This window comes from Dama dama, chromosome 33 (genome assembly GCF_033118175.1).
Source record: "Dama dama isolate Ldn47 chromosome 33, ASM3311817v1, whole genome shotgun sequence".
Lineage (NCBI taxonomy): Eukaryota > Metazoa > Chordata > Mammalia > Artiodactyla > Cervidae > Dama > Dama dama.
Genome location: NC_083713.1, coordinates 10,702,033 through 10,713,982, shown reverse-complemented (window position 1 = coordinate 10,713,982; position 11,950 = coordinate 10,702,033). Strand labels below are relative to the sequence as shown.

General features: G+C 39.5%; 1 non-coding gene across 1 annotated transcript; it reads right to left on the bottom strand.

Moving 5' to 3' along the window:
- Window positions 1-11,430: 11,430 nt before the first annotated feature.
- TRNAC-GCA (transfer RNA cysteine (anticodon GCA)) lies at window positions 11,431-11,503 on the bottom strand. Its single transcript has one exon. It is a non-coding gene; the product is annotated as a tRNA-Cys (tRNA).
- Between the last annotated feature and the right edge of the window lie 447 nt (window positions 11,504-11,950).

Here is an 11,950-nt window from a genome sequence, read left to right as displayed (position 1 = left end):
GCCAGGATTCCTCTATCCTAAGACATACTTTTCCCCAGTTTAACTTTTCTTAAATCAAATAGTTTTATGTTAGTGTGATTATATTTAAAATAGCGTCATGTTCTTTTCCAGTGAGCTGGGAGGATTTTTGTTTGTTCTTTTGTTCTGCCTTTTTTTTTTTTTTTTTAAATGAATTCCCTCTGCTTTCAGACAGATTTGGTGTGGACTGGGACTGCTGGAGTGCTCAGGTCCATCACCTCCTGCCAGCTTTCCATGCGTGCTTTGCCATGAAAAAGGAAGGAAACTATTTTCAAATTAGGGGTGAATCTTATTAATACAATGGATGTTGTCTGGACAAGTGTCTGTACTTTACAAGTATATTGAGCATGCTCCTTTTAACATCTTTTTTTTCTTCCTGAAACCCCACAGAGAATGTGTTAATCATATCAAGATATTGGTTTTAGAACCATGACCTAAGTTTATAGGTGACTTTCAAGGAAATATTTATATAGCCAAGATTTAGATTATAACTGTCACCATAAAGCTAGCTTTAAGGGAGAAATCACTCTTGATAAAAATCTAAATAAACCAAAATCAAAGAGCTTCAGTTTCTGCACTGCAATTCTTCTTTTTTTCATATTTTTCATTTTTCAGTAGTAGCTAATAGGCTATTTAAGACTAACGAAACTTGAATTCTGAAATGAACATCTAAAGTCTTTGTAAATCAAATATCTCTCTTCAAGTATAAGAAAGACTGATACAGCTGGAAGTATTCTCCTAAATTAGGAATGGGTGTGTGTGTGTGTGTGTCTGCTATGACATATTTTGTATATGTAACTGTGATGAAAGCTACATCATTCTTGTGGTTTTGTTAACCACAAAAGTTCGACTTCAGACTTGACCAAGTGAAGAGAAGCCAAGAGCAATTACTAGTACTGGAAAAAGACAGAACTTGGCATTGCAAAATCTGGGATGAAGTTCCTGCTAAGGCCCTTGGGTTAGTCCCTTAATTACTCTAAACCTCATTTTTCGACATCTGACATTAAATAATATGGTACTTCTTAGGATGGCTGGGCATTCAAATGCCATAATGGAAATATATATACTTTACAAAATGCTCTACAAATGTCATTTTAAAACATTTGAAAAATAAAATCTGAGACAACTACCTAGCTGAGCAGGGCCTTCGAGAATTATTTAAATAATCAGAAAAGAAGAGCATTAGAAGGTGAACTTGGCACAATTAAGCATGAAATAGTCACAATTCATGCTGACTTACCAAGCCAGTGTTATTAACTCCAGGATCCTCATGCCCTTGGCTGTGGAAGGAAGCCTCAGTCTGTGGACCTGGGAGCCATGGGGAAAATTTTCAGGTTCCTGAATGACCAGGATGAGTTGGTTTCTTCATTCATACTCTGTACTAGGCTCTGGAGATACAGAGAAGGCTAAGAGCCAAGGCATCTGCTCTTTTGGAACTTAGAGTCCAGTAAGAGAGACACAACTCAATCAACTAATTACCTAAACACATTAAAACAGTGAAAAGCCTTTAAGAGTTCAGGTGGCTCTGAAGCATATGAAATGCAGACTTAATTTATTTTGGTTTTGTCAGAAAGCTTTCCTGAGGAAGTAACATTTGGGCTAATATATGACAGCAACAATGAGATGAAGTTGGGGGCAGGATGGAGAGGATCGTAGCAGAGAGAAATGTTTTAGCAAAGACTTTGAGACAGAAACAGCTGAAAGGAGGCTGTGTTGAAGGAGTCTGAAACTGGAAGCAGTCAAAGAAATAAGCAGGAGCCAGTCTTCATCCGAGAGCAGAGACGCGACAATATTACTTTCTTGAAATAACACTGTGGAATGAATTGGTGGGCTGCGAGGCGAAAGTGAAAAACAGTAAGTTTGATTAACATGGCAAGTTTGACTCAATGGAGAGAATTTGCTAGTTTCAGAAGAGGTCTGGGTACCATACCATATCTGTGGATGTAGATTAAGAGAAAAGGTTCAGGAATAAGCCTTGAGACACCATGGAATATTACTCAGGGGCTCCAACTTTTAAAGTCTCAATAGAGGAGGAGAAATCTAGAAACAAGAGGTAGAAAGATAAGAGGGGCATTAAGAGTCAGAAGCGGGGGGAAGTTGCTGCTGAGTGGTCTAGTAAGGCGAAGCATGAAAAAATGCTCATTGGTTTAGTGACATGGAGGGCATTAAGTCAGTGAAAACTATATTGGAGGAGAGATGGGAACAAATGTCAGCCAAAGAGTGAGAGGAAATAAAGAAATGGGACTAAGTTGTTTAAGACACTTGGTTATGAAAATTACAAGTAAAAGACTGTGGTAGCTGAGGGGGGAAATAGGGAAATATAGAGGGACATTTTGCCCATCCCCCAAATCATCAGCTGGTCACTCACTCTATTGGTGTAGAATTTCTCTCTCCCTTAAATTTAGGATGTTGTTGGTCCTTAGAGAATATTTGAAGAGGAGGATGGATAGTCTAATAAATATAGTCTCCAAAATAAATAAATAAATGGGTTATTAATTTCCTCACTACCTACCATCAATAAGTTCCACACCAGCATTTATGAGTTCTAAAAGAAACTTTCCATGATATGGTACTGGAAGAAGGAAGAAAGAAAGATGTAATATTTCTCAATGTAAGTGTGGGCTTTCCTCTCATTCAAAGACTTCTTTTCCCAGACAATTATTTAAAGCCATGTCCTGTTCCTTCCTAACACCTCTTGTGGGTCCATTTAATCCATCTCTGTCTTCACTGGCTTGGAAACGTCTCCTCTGTATTAGGCCCTAGACAGGTATGGCCCCAGGGCTCAGGGGAGATGTCATCATCTTTCTACCCCAGTCGTCATTCCTCACCCCTCAGCCTCTCACAGCAGAGACTTCCCCCGAGCACCCAGCCACTGGTGTTATGCTGGGCTGTGCTGAGGTTGCTCAAGATGAGATTCCAGCGTCTCTTACCACTGGCAGTTCTCTGCCTCTCAGTGATAGTAAACCGCATACCACAAGCTGGCAATTGGCACTTGTCTTGCAAGCCTGCTGAGTCTGGCCCCCAAACACAGGTTTAACATCTTCTAGATCCTGCTGCCTCTTTTTGGAAGCTTTCTTCTAGCTAAACCTAGATGCTAATGGGCAGTGTATTATATTCTACAACCGAAATGTATTTTTGTCAAAAAGTAAATGTATTTTCCATTACTGATCTAATTTAGTAACCATTTAACTGAAATAATTAGAATTGCTGTGTGTGGATCTGACTATTGGTGACCCCGTGGACTGTAGCCCTCCAGGCTCCTCTGAACATTGAATGCTCCAAGCAAGAATACTGGAATTGGTAGCCATTTCTTTCTCCAGTGGATCTTCCTGACCCAGGGATCAAATCTTGATCTCTTGCATTGTAGGCATATTCTTTACCATCTAAGCCACCAGGGAATCCCTAAGTTAGAATCCCTAAGGATCACCAATACTTGATAAAATTTTTTAAAAAATTTTGAGAATGTTCTGGAAGCTATTTCTCTTTTGCTGTGTAGTCAGGTGACTCTTGAGTACAAATAAAAGGATTACATCTGTAGGACATATGTTGCCATCTGTTTGAAATGGAACAATGACAAATAACTTATATATGGCATCAATGTATTTTTCCAATTTAAAAACAACTGAAGTTAGAAAGCTGTATACTTTAAAGTACAAAGCAGGACAGAAGATGTGAACAGATGTTTCGCTGATGAGGCTATATGGATGGTAAACAGGCACATTAAGGGATATTGAACATCATTAGCTTTCAGATAAATGCAGGTTAAAATGACTGTGAAATATCACTGTATCACTATACCTATCAGAAGAGCTAAAAAATAATTAGTAACAACCAAATGCTAGTGAGGATGGGCAGAAAGTAGATCACACATACGTTGCTGGTAGGGAGTGAAAAGGTATAGCTGCCCTGGAAAACAGCTGGCAGTTTCTTATATAACTAAACAAAGAATACTATTCAATTCAGCGAGTACATTCTTGGGCATTTATCCTAGAGAAATTAAAACATATGCCCACACCAAATGCTGTACATGAATTTTCATTGCAGCTTTATTTGTAATAGCCAAAAAGTTAAAACAACCCAGATGTCTTTCAACAGAAACAGTGGTACATCCCTACCATGGGACACTTCTAAACAAGAAAAATAAAGGAACTATTGATATTTGCAAGGGGCTTCCCTGGTTTCTCAAAGAGTAAAGAGTCTGTGTGCCTGCAGTGCAGGAGACCCAGGTTTGATCCCTGGGTCAGGAAGATCCCCTGGAGGAAGGAATGGCTGCCCACTCCAGTATTCTTGCCTGGAGAATTCCATGGACAGAGGAGTCTGGCCGGCTACAGTCCAGGGGTTTGCAAAGAGACACGACTGAGTGACTAACACTTTCACTTTCACTGATATTTGCAACAACTTAGAGGGACCTTCAGAGAATCATGCTGAGTGAAAAACATCAATCCTAAAGGTTGCATCATATATGATTCCATTTACATAATGTTTTTTAAATGACGAAATTTTGGAAATGCAGAATGGATTAGTGTTTGCCAGGGGTGAGGTATAGGGTGAGAGGTATAGAGGGGACAAGAGGGGATATGGTTATTAAAGTGCAACGGGAAAGGTACTTGTCCAGTATCATGACTGGTGACAGATACAGGAAAACCTACATGTGATAAAACTGTATACAACTAAACACACATGCTCGCACACAAGTGAGTACAAGTAAAACTGGGGACATCTCAATAAAATCAGTGGATTTTATCCTGTTCCTGGTTGTGATGATACACTAGAGTGTGCAAAATGTTACTACAAAGGGAAACTGGGAAATGTATAAACAGGGTCTCTCTATATTGCCTCTTACGACTGCATGTGAATCTATAGCTATTAATATCTCAATTAATTTCAAATAAAAAAGTCTTTGTTGTTTAGTCACTAAGTTGTACCTGACTCTTTGGGACCCTGTGGACTGCAGCCCACCAGGCTCTTCTGTCCACGAGATTTCCCAGGCAAGAATACTGGAGTGGGTTGCCATTTCCTTCTCCAGGAGGTCTTCCTAATTCAGGGATTTAGCCCTCATCTCCTGTGTCTTCTGCATTGGCAGGCGGATTCTTTACTTCTGAGACAGAAGGGAAGTCCAAAAGTCTTTACCACAGTTTTTTACCACCATGAGTTTCTTTTCTTTGTGAGGTAATCCTCTGAGCAAAATGGTGATGAGCAGTGAGTATTAGTGAGCACACGCTTTGCCACATGAAAGTTAAGGCAGCTGTGTCAATAGAATGGCTGGAAAATGATATTTCAAGTAGGTGTTATTCAGATAGTCAATGAGTACTTTATATTCTTTTCAAATAACATCAGGAGCCAATTTACTGTGCAAAGACCACTACTATTAATTTTTCCCAAACCTTTTTTTTTTTTTTTCATAATCCACTTCTATGAAAATATAAGTAGGAACCTCCATCTGGGTGGGAGTTTGCAGAAGCTCTGTAATTTGCCTAAAAAATTTTGACCCTGCTTCTTAGCTATGAGGTGACTATATGAGGAACTCCTATCCATTTATAACTCAGAATCTTGCAATTTTGGAGTAGGTTTGGTTTTGAACCCTCTTCTCTGCTCTTTGTCTCACAAGCTCATCTGAATCCTGAGGGGGTAACTCATCGCCCTAGCTTCTCAACAGCTTATCACTGCAGCAATCAGATCACATTTTAAAAAATGCATTTCTGACTTACTCTAACACAGATATGGGGCTTCCCAGGTGGCAGTAGTAGTAAAGAATCCGCCTGCCAATGCAGGAGAGACAAGAGACATGGGCTCCATCCCTGGGTTGGGAGGGGACCCCTGAAGTAGGGAACGGTAACCCACTACAGCATTCTTGCCTAGAAAATTCCGTGGACAGAGAGGAGCCTGGTGGGCTACAGACCATGGGGTCACAAAGAGTCGGACACAACTGATCAATGAACACAGCACAGACATACTTTCACAGCACAGCTTAACATTTCCTTTCTATTTTAGAAAGGTTTGTGATAAGAAATAACCATCTGAAGACTGCTTCTGCGTCTCCTCAAACTGTGAATTGAATGCACTGTCTACCATATTATTAAATGTCTCCTATGTAATAATTTCTGTGACAAGTTTTTCAGAGTATTGGAAAAAATGAAATGTCCCTTTGAATACAAAATTATAATTATATTAGGTCACAAGAAATATAGAATCTAACATGATTTATTTCTGTCCTACCTAGAAACTCAGATCTAAGCTTTGTTCTCATTTACTACTTTTACCTAACTAGAGATATTTTTCTCTTCCTCATACCTGTTTACTTTCAATATAATTTGTCTTAAAGGTTGTACTTATTAAAATTTTATCAAAGATCTCAGCCAACTCAAGTTCATTTAATTCTAGCAATTTAATAACATCACTATAATACCACTTAAGCATTATGTATTTTAATTCTTTTTCCAAAAAGATAAACAATGTACTCTAAGGAAATAAAACTAGCAAAAGGACACATGCAGGATTACTTAATATATTTGTGTTTCCATTCATTTTAAAACTTAAGACTCAGGGATATTTAGTTCCCTATTTTAACAAACTCATAAGTTCTCTTGATTTAAGAAAAATTGGTTGCCTGTATCTAAATTCAAATTGCTAAGTATAACATATATGGTAGGCATTAAAAAGAAAAAAAGCCCACTCTGCCAGAAATTCCTTCAAATCGTTTTTGGTCCTAAATAGAAGGAATGACTTTTACGTAAATGTATTTTCTGCTCGGGTGTCAGCAAAGGCCTAGGTAACCATCTTTTCTCTTACCCTCTGCCAGAAGCCCAGGATACATTATCATTGTGTACCAGCTGGTCCAAGCTGGCGGTCTCTTTGTCCCAATTTACTTCCATCTCTACCCCTCTCTTCTCTATCAAAAGTGACTTCCACTGGAATTTCAGACAAAGCTGGAAAGAGACCACCAAGCCATGCAGCCTCCCTGCCTGGCCCTTCCAGGGGCCGTCTCCTCTTGGGGCTCTCAGCTGTAGCTTTCCTTGGTTGCTCTGTTAGTTCCCAATGTCAGCAGTTCCAGATGTGTGATCGCAGACACTTCTCTGGTTTACTACGAATTTTCTTGATGACTGCTCTTGCAAGTGATAGTTCCAATCAGTGATGCCCATCCTATTAGCAGTGTTGGCAGTGTTCTCAGTTTTGTACATGTCTACCATGACCCTATGTCTTAACTGAGACTGACTGATTTATGCAGATACAATCAATGCCCAATAAAGGAGAAGCCAAGCATCATTACTCGGCTCATGGCAAAAAGTCCCGACCTAGACCCCAGCTCCAATACTCTGGCCACTGATGGGAAGAGCTGACTCCTTAGAAAAGACCCTGATGCTGGGAAAGATTGATTGGCAGGAGAAGAAGAGGGTGACAGAGGATGAGATGGCTGGATGGCATCACCGACGCAGTGGACATGTCATTGTTGTTGTTCAGTCACTAAGTCATGTCCAACTCTTTGTGACCCCATGGGCTCTAGCATGCCAGACTTCCCTGTCCTTCACCATCTCCTGGAATTTGCTCAGACTCCTGTCCATTGAGTTGGTGATGCCATCCAACCATCTAATGAGTTTGAGCAAACTCCAGGTGATGGTGAAGGACAGGGAAGACTGTTGTACAGCAGCCCATGGGGTCACAGAGAGTCAGACACGGCTTAGTGACTGAACAAGACCCCTTCACTACTGTGAACTCCTCTTCATCTTGTTCCTGGACCCTGAGATTCCTTCTTGACTTTTGGATCCTGACCTTTTTTTTTTTTTTGACCCATAGCACTCTTCCTTAGGTACATATTACAGACTAGCTCTCTGAATGCCTCTGACCCACACGGGTTAAATAATAACTCCTTGTGTAGTGCTGCATAGGCCTATCTTACTCTGCCTTCAACTCCATTATGGAGCCAACAGCTCTTTCAGGGGTTACACTCATAGCCTCTTAAATGAATGCTCATTCCTGTGCCTCCACAGAAGGTGCCCCTAGTAAGACAGAGAAGGGAATACTCAGAGCTGCTTCACAGACTTTCTCCTGCTCTTTTTGGAACCAGAGATTAAGCCTACTCTCTTTGCAAATAAGCCCTCGAATATTCAGGAATGTCCACCCAGGGGCTGCTGTGTGGAGTCCATCACTTCTCCATATCCAATTCAGCATGAAGACAACTTGAAGAAACACCTAAATTCCATTTCACTTTTTTTACTCACCCAAGACACTAATCCAAAGCAGATCACAAGAGCATCCTTAGCTATTTCATAGTTCCCCAAGCTGGATCACTTTATTGAATTCTAATGTTCAAAGTGGTCACTGCGTATACTGATAATTTTAATTTATACTATAATTTTAACTATTAACTAGCTAATTTTAACTATTAACTAATTTTAACTATAGCACTTAGATGGTTCCAATCACAGTGCTCTCCTTTCAATTCCTCAAATACACCAAACGCCTGGTAACAGTACTTACTTGGCCTTACATAATCTAGCTTCTGCCAACTTCTCCATCCTCATCTTTTACCACTTCCTTTCCCACTTCAGTCATGCTGAACTTGTTTCGGTTCCTCGAATGCTCTTACTGGGATTCACACTTATTTGTGCTTTTGTCTGACACTATTTAGTCCCCAGCTTTTATCCACCCTTATAACAACATCTCCTTAGCCCAAGTTTGGATGATATGGTCTATCTGTGTACATGCCTGGTGGGGAGCTATATAGTATCATGATATAATGGGAATTAAAATTACATTTGTTTAGCTTTTTCAAAGTGTTTCCTGGCTATGTCTGTTTACGTCATGGTCTCTACCATTAGACTACAAACTTTGTGAGGTCAGAGGCCGTGTCAACATAGTAAGTGGTCAATTCATATTTGTTGAATGAATGAGCCATCGAACTATAATTTTCCAATAAATCTCTTCAAATGAAGTGCACTTAGATTGTTATATTAGTTATGGTCACACACTTGTGAACATGGAAAGCCTAAGCTGCTGAGGTTGCCTCACCCCATATCCCTATATCTCACAGTCTCACAGCTGAGGTTTACATATTTTGATAGAGTAAAACGGGGCTGCCTTGGTTTTACTGGTGCATTAATTTCCTAAAATGAGGGGGAAAAAGAAGCTCAGACAGCAAATACAACATCATGTTCACAGACTAGGCATTCAGGCTTCAACGAAAGGTACTTGAAAAGCCATCTCATTCTTTATTCTTATGTATGAAAGTATTGACTGTGACTGTGTGTAGTCCAAAGTACAGAAACTTCAAATTTGGCAGAGAATGTTATCTGGAAGGTGATGTCTGGCCAAATACTGAATTATTATGTCAGTACTCCCTATCAGTCACTTTTGCTGTGATTCACCATAAGCTTCAAATTGAGTGAATATTCAAAAACAGCCTGATTTTCCTTCTTCAAACAACTTTAAAAGCAGTTATCTTTGAGAGTCAGTGGAAGTGGTACTAATAAAAAGATCTGAATTGTTTTTCCCCTGACCACAGCCATCCCCATTTTTGTTAAATCACCAACCATGCTATGCTTTGCTTTTTTTGCTCTCATTGAAACGTGTTTATGTATCTTACCAAAATAGAAACACTGTAATCAGTTCCTCTGAGAAGGAAGTAAACTTTGGCTCTTCCTGCATAAGACAAGGTTCAGTTCAACAGTAAGTCCTGACCAGAATACAAGGAGTGCTGACTCTTTTTTAAATCAGATTTCTATGTAAGAATAGGTTTCAACTATTCCAGAAGGTTCAATACCTGTTGAAGAATAAACTACTAATTTTTCTCCATGTTTTTTTCCTTGAATTTATTACACCTAATTAATAGGCTCATTTAATCAAACATTTGAAGATACCATTTTATTCTTAAACCTTTTAACAATGAAAGAAATAATAACCATTTCAGCCTCTAATATCTAAAATCCAGATTATCCTTCAAATAGTTTTATCATTAATCAAGACAACTGCCCAAGCAAATACTTTAATCCTATTCAATGTCTTCAACTATTCAAAGACTGACTTGAGACCTGAGATCAAAACAGGCCTGAAAACTCTCCAGGCTTCTGAGACCCTGGGACATGCCTAAATCAAGACTCAGTCAGTGCAATTAGGTGTGGGGTGGGGATGGCTTGGTAGAGAGGTCAGTCCTGTGGGAACAAGATACAGAAAAGAGAAGTGTTGCTGGTAAGGAGGAAGAAAATATGGCAGATTCTAGTCTTGAGTTGAGCCACAGATTTTTTTAAATTGAGATAACATTGGCTTATGCCATTATGTAAGTTTCACGTGTATAACATTGTATTTCTACTTCTGTAAACAGTGTGTTCACCATGCAAAAAACTAGCTTATATCCAACACCAAACAGTTGACCCCTCTTTACACCTTTTGCCCTCTTCCCTGCCCCTTCTTCTCTAGTAACCATTACTCTGTTCTCATTATCTACATGTTTATCTGGTTTGGTTTATTCATTTATTTTGTTGTTTGTTATATTCCACACATAAGTCAAATCTTATAATATTTGTCTTTCTCTGACTTGTTTCATTTATCATGAAACTTTCAACTTCATCCATATTGTTGAAAATGGCAAAATTTCTCTCTTTTTATGACCAGTGTTATTCCACTGTATTCATATTCCACTCATCTTTATCCTGGGGCTTTCCTGGTGGCTCAGTGAGTGGGGAAGATCCCCTGGAGAAGGAAATGGAAACCCACTCCAGTATTCTTGACTGGGGAATCCCATGGACAGAAGAGTCTGGCGGGCTGCAGTCCATGGGGTGGCAAAAGAGTTGAACGTGACTTAGTGGCTAAACAGCAACAATTCGGGCACTTAGGTTTTTCCCATATCTCAGTTATTATAAAGAATGCTGGGATGAACATAGGGGTGTATATATTTTTTTCAAATGACCATTTTTACATTCTTTGGATAAATATCCAGAAGTAGAATAGTCAGACCATATGGTAGTACTGTTCTTAATTTTTTGAGGAGTCTCTATATTGTTTCCACAGAAGCCATAGGCTCTCTTGAGATACTGACCCAGAGAGAGAGATGTCTGGGATAGGTAACTCATCAGCCTTGCTAAGTTGTTACTGCCATTTGACCCAGGAAGGCAAGCTCCAGTCATGGGTTGTTCTGCTTATTGTTTTGAGTGAAATGATCTGCATTCTTACCTATTGCACATGTCAGACACACGTTCTATCTCATTATGTAGCTGTCCTTTTAAGCTTCTTGAGGCAAGCATTTGTGAATTATAATATTTTATACCATCACACATCTGTGCCTGGCATGGTGAGGTGAAGTCGCTTAGTCGTGTCTGACTTTTTGTGACCCCATGGACTGTAACCTATCAGGCTTCTCTGACCATGGGATTTTCCAGGCAAGAATACTGGAGTGGGTTGCCATTTTCTCCTCCACGGGATCTTCCTGACCCAGGGATCGAACCTGGGTCTCCTGCATTGCAGGCAGACGCTTTACCATCTGAGCCACCAGGGAAGTCTGTCACAGAGCACTATGCAAACGAAATTTGTTAAATCAATGAATAAGTTAATTTTTATAATGCTTGAGGTTCAGTGTAACAAATCACTGAGAAAAGCATATCTTCAACATAGTTCAGTCTGTACTATTTATATGATGAACAATATACAATTCACTACCTATTAATACTTCTAAATGCATAAATATAAAGAAAACATTAATTCACCAGCACAAGATGCAAGGCAATGTCTTCTTATTTGGAATATGCTGGTAATTAAATGGATCAATAAGCTCTGGGAGCTGGTGTTGGACAGGGAAGCCTGGCATGCTGTAGCCCATAGGGTCGCAAAGAATCAGATATGACTGAGCAAATGAACTGAAATGGAACAATAGTCAGCATTTTTAATTGCTTAGTTTGAGACTAGTTCTGCTTCCTCATTTTTGCTAACCATCATGTTTGTCATA